Source organism: Myxocyprinus asiaticus, chromosome 39, assembly GCF_019703515.2.
Source record: "Myxocyprinus asiaticus isolate MX2 ecotype Aquarium Trade chromosome 39, UBuf_Myxa_2, whole genome shotgun sequence".
In the NCBI taxonomy this organism is placed as follows: Eukaryota; Metazoa; Chordata; class Actinopteri; order Cypriniformes; family Catostomidae; genus Myxocyprinus; species Myxocyprinus asiaticus.
Window position 1 is genome coordinate 3,687,015 of NC_059382.1, and position 13,172 is coordinate 3,700,186.

Here is a 13,172-nt window from a genome sequence, read left to right on the forward strand (position 1 = left end):
ACAAATGCTGTAACAGTATTGTTCATTGTTAGTTAGTTCATGTTAACTAATGTTGTTAGCTGATGTTAACATATGTAACCTTATTTTAAAGTGTTACCATGCATTATGAACAAACATGAACTATTGTGTTTTCATAACTTAACAATGCTTCATTAGTTCATGATACCTAATGCATTTACTTAAATGAACAAATACAACCTTATTGTAAAGTGTGTTTTATTTTGGCTTTTTTTTTTATCAGTCATTTACTAAGATGTTCCCAAATGTACATATATTTAGAAAATGTTTTGGGGACAGAATTTCTAACATGTAGTAACACTCAGCTTTATTTCTTTTTAAACCCTTTGATTAGTTTCCTCCCTTGCTCACACACACACACACACACACACACACACACACACACACACACACACACACACACACACACACACACACACACACACACGTTGGTTTAGCTATCATTATGAGGACTCTCCATAGACATAATGATTTTTATATTGTACGAGCTATAGATTCTATCCCCTAACCCTAACCCTACCCCTAAACCTAACCCTCACAAAAAACTTTCTGCATTTTTACATGTTCAATAAAACATCATTTAATATGTTTTTAAGTGATTTGAATTATGGGGACACTAGAAATGTCCTCATAAACCACATTTATAGCATAATACCCTTGTAATTACCAATTTGTAACCTAAAAAAAGTCCTCGTAAACCACATAACCTGCCCACACACACACACACACACACACACACACACACACACACACACACAGTAGAACCCTCAGTTGTATCACATGCTTGGGATATAACCGCTGAACCCCGCTCATGTTCTGTCTCGAGACTCTGTGGAATGCATGCGCTTGAGTGGAGCGTGAGATAATTTCATTTACAGTTTGGAGTAAAAGCAGATAGAAATGTGTTTTTTTTTTTTTTTTTTTAAACTGATCAGTTTTAACCTTATAACCAAGGCAACACAGTTAATAATGTTTTGTATTTGAATTAACAGATGACATATCACTTTGTAACCCGCTGCTGTACAACAGAACTGGAAATGACAATAAAACCAGCATTTATACTTTTATTTATTTTATTTGGCACCACAAACTCAAATAATGGCGAGTTTCAGTTGGTTTGTGAAATCTGCCTTCTTATAATGAAATATTATAGGATATTTTTTATTTATTCTAATTCTTTTAAGGCCCAGCCTTAAAATTATAGGAAATGTGAAACACCCTATAGGCTTATTTTTTCTGGTCATAAAATGTATCAAGGTAAAAAAAAATATATATATTTATTTTTTTTGAATATTGATGGAGCAACACAGTTTATGTGAAAAGAAATAATAACGGAAAGTTGTTTTGATTAAAATTCAGTTTTTAAAAAAAGGTGGTAAGTAAAAGGCCCTTGGGGTCTTTTAATTGGGGTAAAAGGCCCCTAGGGGGCTTAAAGTGATATTGTGAAGATACCAGGGCAATAGATATAGGGCACAATTTGTCCACTAATGCAAATAATTTTGAGACACCAAGATGCTTTTTTGAGTAACAAATTAAGATGATGCTTACTGTTCTGGGAGTATGAGATCCAGAAACTGACCGGAGACTTCAACTTCACCGTCCCGTACTGGGACTGGCGTGAGTACTTCAGAAAAGTCAACAATTTCCTGTTAATTTTAAACACATTTTGGCATTTTATTACATCTCAAGTATTCTATAAACAAACTAATCTCTATTATGATTGGATGAGTCAATGTGAGCCCACTTTGAACATTTTTAATAACAAATGTATTTGCCCCACTTAAAAAACAACCAATGTGTTTAATAGGGGCCTTTTGCCACTGCAACAGAGGGGCTTTTTACCCCAAATACTTTATTGGACAGTTATTGAAAAATGTTTGATTTATTGACCTTCTGACTGAAAATGCTAAATTAGTATTTTATCTCAAAAGAAATGTGTTCATTTCAGGGATTTTCATTAGCTACCTCAATTTGCAACATTTATAAAAAAAAATAATAATAATAATGCATCAGAATCACCCTATAGACACCACATGCAAAGATTTCATGGATCAGGAACATTTTGCAGTGTATAGTGACAAACAGGTGTTTAGGTAGTTTTTGTTGCTATTTAGTATTTTGGGAGAAAATAAAATCAGTGGAGCCTTTAGCCCCATTGTACCCTATGTGTGTGATACGTTGGTGTCATGTTTGGGGAAGCTGCACATATAGAGCGTTCTCAAATCATAAGCTCGTCACATGTTAGCATAGTGAGCACGAGGTCCTGATAATCCAGTCCACAGAACTGGAATGAGCGTCACAGGATTACTACTGCCGTAGGCTCTCTCTCTCTCTCTCTCGCTCTCTCACCACCGCGGTTTAAGTTACAAAATGAAATATTTTGTGCATTTCATTCATCGATTTAAGCACGTAAAACATCCAGTGGCCCGTAAAATAATTTTGACATTTAAGCCGCCCCTAAAAATGTGTGATTGTTGCATTAGATTATTTTAAAGCAATATACTGTAGCACAAGCACATTTGTCAAGCAAAACATTTCACACAAGATGTCTGTTTGGTTTGAAATGATAAAACAATAGATATACGGTTCAAAATGAAGACAAAAAGTAGTTATAATCTTTCTGGTTATCAAACGTTAGTGGAGCATGTCCAGAGTTAAAGGGATAGGTCACCCAAAAATGTCAATTCTGTCATTGGTTACTCACCGTCATGTTGTTGCAACAAAAAGAGATGTTTGGCAGAATGTTAGGGACCCTATCTCAGCCACTATTCACATTCCTTGTATAATTTTTCCATGTAATGAGAGACAGCATGAAAGAAAGAAAGTCATATGGATTGGGAACAACACAAGGATGACAATTAAATTTATTATTAATTTTTTTTATCCCCTTTTTCTCCCCAATTTGGAATGCCCAATTCCCACTACTTAGCAGGTCCTCGTGGTGGCGCGGTTACTCACCTCAATCTGGGTGGCGGAGGACAAGTCTCAGTTGCCTCCGCTTCTGAGACCGTCAATCCACGCATCTTATCATGTGACTCGCTGTGCATGACACCACAGAGACTCACAGCAAGTGGAGGCTCATGCTACTCTCCGCGATCCACGCACAACTTACCACACGCCCCATTGAGAGCGAGAACCACTAATCACGACCACGAGAAGGTTACCCCATGTGACTCTACCCTCACTAGCAACCGGGCCAATTTGGTTGCTTAGGAGACCTGGCTGGAGTCACTCAGAACGCCCTGGATTTAAACTCGCGACTCCAGGGGTGATAGTCAGCGTCAATACTCGCTGAGCTACCCAGGCCCCTGACAATTTACATTTTTGGGGTAAACCACACCAGAGACACCTCCATTGTTTCATCATTTGAGACCTAACATCCTAACTTCTTTCTCCCAAATGTATTGTTTTAAAATAAATGCCATTTGGTTTGATATTTTGTTATCTAATGAAAAGGCATTAATACATTTTAAAGTGTGACTTAAGTGTCCATATACTGTATACGTTTAGGGGCCACTTGTAGAGCTATTTAAGTTGAAACCATCAGGACCTGTTAAAAAAAAAAAAAAAACCGTAACATTTCTTTAGTGGAACATGAGGAGTTGTGAGGCAGTACGTTGGCCTCAGTCACCATTTACTTTCATTGCATCTTTATTCCATACAATGAAAGTAAATGGTGACTGAGGCCAAACGAGTGCCAATACCTCCTTTTGTGTTCCACTGAAGAAAGAAAGAAACATCCATATAATAAGAAGTGGTAGAACACCAACATTTCAGATGAGTTCATACATCAAGTGCCCTACAGAGGGCAGTGTGAGATGAACTTTTGCTAGGCACCTGACATTAGTAACCATTTCCTTGCTCTCTTCCTTGTTCATCTATATACCTAACTCCCAGAGAATAAAAATGGATTGAATGCCAGAGGCTTCCCACAATCCTGTATGATGGACTTGTTTTTGAAAACTTGGATTTTTAGTTTGGAGGATAGAATTAACTAAAATTATTCTAATTTGAGAGGGCTTTGAAATAGGTGTTTGAAACAAACACACAAAACCACTGCAAGAGAAATCACACTTCTGTGTTATTGGAATTTTCACTCAAACCTTGTAGGTACTGAGTAATAGCCAATGTAACAACTAGCCCGTCTCCCTATTTTTGAGGACAGGGAAAAAAGGTAAAAATTGATTAAATTAAAATGAAATAAAAGTGTTGCAGGAATAGAGGGAGAGAGATTGCTGTGTCCTTACATCCATCACTTTGTGGTAACAGCATTTCACATGCAGGAATCTTTACATAGCATCAGTGTTTCCATGGCAACAGAGATTATGTCAATGTCATTTTATAACACCATTGAATAATTGATTTACAGTCATTTTTATGGGTTTCTTCACGTGGATTTGTTGAAAGATAATCTCTCTCAGCACATGCCACCCACTCAAAACAACACTGCTCTCCTTCACTGCACAAGCAAACTGAGCAAACTTCTTTCTTTTTCTCTTACACAATAACTTTCAGAGTAATCAACATTTTAAACGTTATTTTGCTTCTGTAATTGGGTGTTTGTAAGCGGTTCTTGGCATCATCTGAAAAGAAAAGTAATTTCAAAAGCTGAGCAAGTTATTACATGTGGATAATAATGTTGGTTGAATCTTACATTTTTACATTTGGTCCCTCCCAGTCTGAGCTATTTGGTTACATCCTTTTTAAAAGGATAATGAAAAATGAAAATTCTCTCATCATTTACTAACCCTCATGCCATCGCAGACAGAAGAATATCTCCACTCTGTAAGTCCATACAATGCAAGTGAATGGTGACTAGAACTGAAAGGACATAAAGGCAGCATAAAAGTAATCCACACGACTCCAGTGGTTAAAGCCATGTGTTCAGAAGTGATATGATTGGTGAGGGTGAGAAACAGATCAATACTGAAGTCCTTTTTTAACTGTAAATCTGCACTTTCACTTTTACATTCAGCCACCTTCTGGTTGGGGCTGGTCAAAGGTGGAGATTTATAGTAAAAAAGGACTTCAGTATTCATCTGTTTCCCCCACAACACCTCAATATAGTGAGGAAACATAGAGGTAATATAGAACTCAATATATTGTTTGTTTTATTCTCATATCATTGAACAAACCTGTAGTGGACAGCAATCTGTTTTTCATTGAGTTCGTCAATGTGTCCAGTTCTCACAGTACGCGTTCTTGCATTCTGTCTGCGCTATTTTTAATTGTTGATCTATATGTAATCTATATACATAATTGCGGGCCTCAGACTTAATGCACCCCTTGCAATGACAACGTGCACCATAAACCCTAAAACAACTGTTAAAAACATAAAATTAAAGGGGTTATGACATGCCATTTTTATTATTTTAATATGCTCCTTGAGGTTCACTTAGAGTTGTAGTAAAGTTTTTTGCATAAAAAACATATATATTTGTAAAACATGAGGTGCGTCCCAAACCGCACACTTCTGCATTATTTACGTCATTTTGAAGTGTAAGTATTGCAAGCAGTGTTGGGTAAGTAACTCTACTACTAATTAACTACTAACTACTAATTACATCTTCTACAGTGTAATTAGATTACTGTACTAATTACTCTGAAAAGTAATTGCATTACTTATTACTAATTACTTTCTAAAACCCTTATCAACCTCGACCAGATGAAAAATACAAGGATAGACATGAAACTGGTCTTTTAATTCTTTCAAATAAATCATATAAAATCAAATAAATTACTCATGAACTGGCCAAAGAATTTAAGGGGGCGGTGTTAAATTAGAAAACATATATTTGAACATTAAACGTTAAATTTAGATTTTAGATTCACTATTGTTTTATATAGAATTGTTCTATAGTCTATACAGTATTTAACACAATTACATCAGAAGTGTAACTAATTAAATTACTGAAAAATTAAGAGTAATCCCTTACTTTACTTTTTTCAATGAAAAAGTAATTTAATTACAGTAGTTAATTACTTAGTAATGCATTACACCCAAACACTGAGTGCGAGTAGTATGTTTACACTGAAAATGCAACAAAAAGAAGTGCACAACAAGTACTTTTTCAACCATCAAACGGAGTGTGGACTGTTGGACACTTTGTGCACTCAGCGCACGTGGCTTGCCGTACATAGCAGAAGGGGCGGAGTTACCTGCAGTGATGGTGATCTGGCAAAACAATTGTAAATAATGAAGAATATGACAACTAGCGAAACTTCTGTGAAGACTGCACCTTACAAATGTGAGTTAAACACTTCACCATCATACCATGCTGTGTGAATATGTATATTATTGTAAGTGTTGAACTGAGGGTGGATAGCGCGCTAAAGCTAGTGGCAACACAACGCTTGGGTTTGAAACGTCACTTCCATCAGCTGTTTTAAAAGGTGAATGCTTCTGTATAGTAAAAAAACATTATGTGTTCCATTTGGGACAATACTATACTTTGCATAGTACATTTTGTAAGTGCATAGTGTATAGTGTGTCATTTGGGACACAGCCATGATCATTTTCTACCCTCATTTAGACCCTCTGTCAGAAACGCTCTATTTTGGTGCTACTTCTCCTTTAAGACTTGACAGTAAACGCCCTCTTTTATGATTGGCTCTCTGCTCTTGACTGACCTGCTCACTGCTACTGGGCGGGGCTACAGAAGTGATAAGGTAAAGTAGGCGTTGATGTGTTGCTGTGGAGGCGGTCAGATGCAAATGTCTACCATAGTGTGACATCACAATGTAGAGGAAGTAGAGAACGAGTCGTTTTGACAGCTTGGTTTCAACAAATGCTCTTTTCACAGTGAGGAGGAAGATATGAGCTCTGAAACTTACAGTAAGTTTTTATAATACAATGACCTCTTATATGTCAAAAGATCAAGGAAAATTGCAATCCTGATGTCATGATCGTTTTAAACAACTTTCCAGCTCAAATAATGCACGAGTTTTTACAGAAGAATTAATGCAAGTACTTTTATAAAATTATAAGCTTCACATTTCTGCCTTTAAACCCTTCAAAAATTGGCCCCCATTGACTTCCATTGTAAGTGCCTCACTGTAACCTCCATTTCTGCTTTTTTAAAGAAAAGGAGGGAGGAGTCTAAATTAATTTTTGTGGTAATCAACATTAAACCACAAATGCTGTCGTTTGAGCTTAACTTGTTTTGAACCCGGAATATTCCTTTAAAGTGACTCTTAAAGCTTTACACCAGACAGTGAGTCACTCTCACACCAGTTTCAAAGGCTCATCCCACGCAAGCGTCCAATTTATGTGTGTGTGTGTGTGTGTGAGAGAGAGAGAGAGAGAGAGAGAGAGAGAAAGTGTGGAGTGGTATGTAAAAGGGTAATTCTGGAAGCTGACATATCACTTGTTAATTAATTCTGTTTTTGTTTTTTTAAATACAAATGTGTGTGTGCGTGTGCATGTTCTGCTCATTTTTAACTTTGAATGCTTCACTATTTTGAGGTTAGCTTGACTACTGTGTGCGTGTATTCTTGGATGTGAGTGAGGACTCAATTACACACTTCAGCCACTGATTACTCGTCATTACGCCTTTCAAAGAGATTGTGAGGGGTTGCCATAGTAACCTGACCCTAAAAGCCATTAAACAATTACTCTTGTATTTTCTAAGAAGCATTTAGGAAGCTTTCCAGCATCTGAGCATCATTTATAAAAAAAAAAAAAAAAAAACTACACACTGTAGTTTAACAAGCGTGATGCTGTTACAAACATTCCACCACAGGTTGCCGGGTCTTTGCATATCTTTGGAAGAACAACCAGGGAATCAAAAGAAAAGGGCTGAGTTGAGAGGGAATACTTGTTAATACTAGTGTGTCAGTTCCAACATATTTTCGGTTGTAAAATATTGGTTTTATTTTTAGTTTTGAGTAATTATGATCATATTTAAATTATAGCGGGGCACGCTGTCACACTATATGAGCTAACCAGCAATTAAATAGCCTATTATAGGCTTTTCAGCAGAATGAAACAGTGAAAAAATTATGGTAACACTTTACAAAAAGGTTCCATTTGTTAACATTTATATCAACAATAATTTTACAGCATTTATTAATCATGGTTAATATTAATTTCAACAAATACTAATACATTTTTCGACAAGTAATCGATACGACTCCAGTAGTTAAATCCATGTCTTCTGAAGCAATATGATAGGTATGGGTGAGAAACAGATCAATATATAAGTCCTTTTTTTACTATAAATCTCCACCTTTGACCAGCCCCAACCAGTAGGTGGCGATATGTAAGAAGAATGCGAATCGCCAAAAAGCAAAAGAAGAAAAATATGGAAATGAAAGTTAATGTGGAGATTTATAGTAAAAAAGGACTTCAGTATTGATCTGTTTCTCACCCACACCTATCATAACACTTCTGAAGATGTGAATTTAACCACTGGAGTCTTATGGATTACTTTTATGATGACTTTATGCGCTTTTTGAAGTTTAAAATTTCTGGCCACCATTCACTGAGATATTCTTCTAAAAATCTTAATTTGTGTTCTGCAGAAGTAAGTAAGTCATACTCATCTGGGATGGCATGAGGGTGAGTAAACGATGAGAGTTTTCCATTTTGGGTGAACTACTCCTTTAATGTGAGAAACAGAGGTTATAAATTACATCTCTGAGTGTGTATGTGAAAGCCAGAGATATAGAGAGATTTATGCGAAAGGCTATCAGTGCTGTGGTAAACATCACAGGAAGCTGCTCGGAGTGGTTTTGCCCTTTTAATGGTCGTTAATCCCACGCACAGTTGTCGGGCACATTAATCCTGCACGAAGCCCAAAGCCACTTTGGCTAAAAAGCCCCATCCTGTAAACCAGCTTCCACTTTATCCACTCGTGTCCACACATATGATGCTGGGTTAGGCTAGGAGAAGTATTTAAACATGAGATATCGATCACCGATGGCACACGACTCACTCTGCTGCGGTTGGCATGAAAAAAAGTGGATTAATCGAAGTGGTTCTTTCCAGATCGCCACATGATGGGATGCTTCAGCAACATTATGCTGGGCTGAAAGAAACCCCAGAGAAAGACTTTGCTGGTGAGGTGGGTCAACGAACACTGCAAAAAAACAAACAAACAGGTATTTAATATATTTATGCAAAATATAAATATAGTTCAAGTTGTTTCAATATAAATATTAAATATGGTCAAACTTTATTTTATAGGTTAAATATGTAAATAATTCAGACATGAGATGTTGTAAACACAAACACAGCATAAATACAGTACATATTCTCTAACAGTTTTGACAGGAGAATTTAAAGGAATATTCCGGGTGCAGTACAAGTTAAGCTCAATCGACAGTGTTTGTAGCATTATGTTGATTACCAAAAAAGATCATTTAAATTCGTCCTTTATTTTCTTAAAAAAAGCAAAAATTGAGGTTAGTGTGGCACTCACAATGGAAGTGAATGGGGCCAATCCATAAACATTAAAATGCTGTTTCAAAAGTAGCTTAAAGTCACAAGTCGTGGGGGTCACGTGATGCCATCCAAAGGGCAGACGTGTGAGCGACGAGCTCTGCGCACTTTGCTAAATTCTTTTATTATTTTCATGTTATAATCTGGTGAAATTTGAAACACCCAGTTACACATTTGCTCTCTGATGCAAAACATGGCAAAGAAGTCAAAATCCTCAGGCTCTGGAAACATTAAAAGACACTTACGTGTTCAGGATGAAAGCCCCGACAGGCCTACAGACCGGGGACTCGATTTGGATGGCACGGTGGGAGAGGAGATCCAGCGTCAGTTGTCCAACATGTCGGTGATGTTGACGAAGATTCTTGCTGACTTGGAGGATCTCGCTGTAATACATCGATCGATTACGGCGATGGAAATAAAATTCTCTGAGCTAGTTACAAGAGTGACTGATGTTGAGAGACGAATCGATTTTTTGGAATCTTCGGAGAGGGAATTAGCCACTAATCCACCCGCGACCAAAGTTGATTTGGATCTTGAGAATAGAAGCAGGAATCACAAATTTGTGAGGCAAAATTGAGCAATCCGATGGCAAAGTTGTCGTGGGGGCTCGTGGGCGTTCATGGACCTTTTGAGTTTAGAGGGATTTTCGCCGGTTGGTGCTTTCGTGTGTGGGGTTAATGCGCACGTTTTTCTTTTTTCTGTTTGTTTTGTTCGGGGGGAAGTTCGGGGTTTGATTGTTTCACTAATGGGGAATGTGGTCTGTATAATTTTATTTTTGACACACAATTTATTTTTTCTTCTATATCAAAATGTCAAATGTTAATATGAGTGTACTATCTCTCTCCACATGGAATGTGAATGGGTTGGGGCACCCCATAAAAAGAAGGAAGGTTATTACTTTTCTTAAAAGTAAGAAATATGATATAGTGTTTCTTCAAGAAACACATCTCTCCCCACAGGAAGCTGAAAAATTTGGGAAGATATGGGGTGGACATTTTTTTTTTAGTGCTGGCTCAAGTAAGAGCAAGGGAGTCATTATATTGATTAATAAACATCTACAATTCAAATGTCTCAAACAAACTAAAGATAAATTAGGGAGAGTCATTATTGCTTTAGCTGAAATTCAGGGGCAAAGGTTGATTTTGGCTAATATTTACGCACCTAACGCTGATGATCAGGGCTTTTTTATAGATCTTGAAGGGATGTTGCAAACCGCTGGCACCCCTCAGTCCTTGATCACAGTGAAGCAAAAGTGTGTAAACCCCCTTGAGTTTCACAGGATGTGTAAAAATCTTGGTCTTATGGATATTTGGAGACTTTTGAACCCATCTGGTAGGGATTATAAATTTTTTTCATCAGTCCATAAGATTTATTCTAGAATAGATTTTTTTTAAATATCCAAATCCCTCATTTCATCTGTTGTTGATTGCTCAATTGGAAATATCTTAGTCTCAGATCATGCCCTGGTGAGTTTAGAGGGGTTGCCTTATATAGTTGGTGCCTTAATGTGTCCCTTTTGCAAAATCCTGATTTCCAACAAATGTTAAAGACTGAAGTCAATGTTTATATGGAGACCAACTGGTCCTCAGTATCCTCTGTGGGCGTGGCTTGGGAGGCACTTAAGGCGGTTCTTAGGGGTCGGATCATACAGTATGCCTCATTCATTAAAAAATCCAAAGCACGAGAACTCGTGGAGTTGGATGAGAATATTAAAAGTGCAGAGGCAGAGCTGAAGTGCCGTATGTCAGCTGATGGCCTCAGAGAATTGACTCGATTGAAATATAGATATAATACTATATTGTCGCGGAAAGTGGAGTTTTGGTTATTCAGGGCAAGACAGTCATACTTTGAGTCGGGTAACAAAGCAGGGAAGCTTTTGGCTAGATATATAAAGCAGAGAGAGTCTCTTTCTACCATTCCCTCAGTGAAATCTGCTGGTGGTGTAATTTTTACCTCAGCCATTGATATTAATAATGCTTTTAAAGAGTTCTATCTTGATCTTTATAGCTCCATGTCTTCGTCTACTGATGAAGATATTAGAAACTTTGTGGAACCATTAGATCTTCCTAAACTGACGATTGAGCAAAAAAACTCTCTTGATTCTGAGATAACCTTGGAGGAGCTTGACGAGGTAATTAAGTCCCTACCTACTGGCAAGGCTCCGGGGCCAGACGGTTTTGCAACGGAATTTTTTAGATCCTATGCTACAGAACTGGCTCCACTTTTGTTAGAAGTTTATACTGAATCATTAAAGAATGGAAAGCTTCCTCCAACCATGACACAAGCCTGGATCAGTCTGATTCTTAAAAAGGACAAAGATCCAAGTGAGTGTAAAAGTTACCGTCCAATCTCCCTGATCCAACTAGATGTAAAAATATTGTCAAAAATTTTGGCTAACCGATTAAGTAAGGTTATGACATCTCTTATACATATAGATCAGGTGGGGTTTATTCGGGGCCGTAGCTCTTCTGATAACATCAGGCATCTCATCAATATCATATGGTAAGTAGCGAATGATCAATCTCCGGTCGCTGCCATCTCACTTAACGGCGAAAAGGCATTTGATATGGTAGAATGGGATTATCTTTTTAAGATTTTGGAAATGTATGGGTTCGGGAGTACATTTATTGGTTGGATTAAGTTACTTTATAGTCACCCTGTAGCAGCGGTACAAACAAATGGATTAATTTCAGATTATTTTACTCTGAATAGGGGCACTCGGCAGGGTTACCCTCTTTCCCCTTTATTGTTCTGTCTTGCCCTGGAACCATTAGCAGCCACGATAAGGGGGAGGATAATTTTCCAGGGGTGGTGGCGGGAGGTGTGGCGCATAAGCTTCTGCTTTACGCAGATGATATTTTATTATTTGTCTCTGAACCTACTAGATCTATGCCTTGCCTCCACAGAATTATTAATTCCTTTTCCAAGTTCTCAGGATACAAAGTTAATTGGTCTAAATCCGAAGCTTTGGCTCTGACAGCTTATTGTCCAGTAACGGCTTTCCAGCCGGGCAACTTCCAATGGCCCAAACAGGGCATTAAGTATTTGGGGATTTCATTAAGTATTTTTTATTTTTTTTGCAAATTTGTCTGATTTAGTTAGTGTCAATTTTGACCCTTTAATAAAAAGATTTTCGAGTGATGTGGGCAGGTGGGCTTCATTACATTTATCGATGATTGGGAAGGTTAATGTTATTAAAATGAATTATATTCCAAAATTTAACTACCTGCTACAATCTCTCCCTGTAGATGTCCCCCTCTCTTATTTCAAGCAATTCGACAGCATAGCAAAGTCCTTCATTTGGAATGGTAAACTTCCCAGATTGCATTTTAATAAGTTACATAGGCCGATTGACAAAGGAGGGCTAGGCCTACCCAACATTTTGTTTTATTACTATGCGTTCAGTCTCAGACATTTGGCTTATTGGTCACTTCCACCTGAGAGAGTCCCTCCCTGGTTTGTTATTGAACAGGCAGTTCTTGCCCCTATTTTGCCATAACAAAGCAACTCTATAAAACTAATCGGAAAAGTTAAGTTACACCCCGTTATTTCGCATTTACACTCTGTATGGACTAAAGTGTCCAGATTGTTTAAATTGGACACTTATTTAAATGTTGCCTTGAGCATATGGCAGAACCCAAGATTATGTATTGGCAAGTCCCCTTTCTGCTGGCCAGAGTGGATTGTGAGGGGGGTTGCTACACTCGATGAC